Source organism: Polyodon spathula, chromosome 9 (assembly GCF_017654505.1).
Source record: "Polyodon spathula isolate WHYD16114869_AA chromosome 9, ASM1765450v1, whole genome shotgun sequence".
NCBI lineage: Eukaryota > Metazoa > Chordata > Actinopteri > Acipenseriformes > Polyodontidae > Polyodon > Polyodon spathula.
This window is the reverse complement of record NC_054542.1, coordinates 41310272-41310634: the sequence shown is the minus strand read 5'-3', so window position 1 is coordinate 41310634 and position 363 is coordinate 41310272.

Genomic DNA, 363 nt, shown 5'->3' with positions numbered 1-363 from the left:
ATTTAAATCGACGTCAGGCCGTGTCCGGAAACAGACGACGAATGAAAGTGCGGCGCGCGCCGGCTGCAGAGTGTGCTTTTCGGGTGCGCGCACAGGAAAGCTTGCGCGCAAGAACTAAAATATATTCATTATGTATTATAAATTAAATTACGTTTAATGGTATTGGAGGTAATAATTAAATATGTGATGTTTGGTATATTAATGTGTAATATTAGTACACAAATAGCAAGTTACTTTCAGCTTTCTTATGCTATTGCATAATATTTTTAAGTCAGTCCCTTAATTGTAATATCAAAGCTGTTGCTATGTATTTAAAGAACGCACGAGTTATGATACTGGAATTATGAAATGCATATAGAGAGT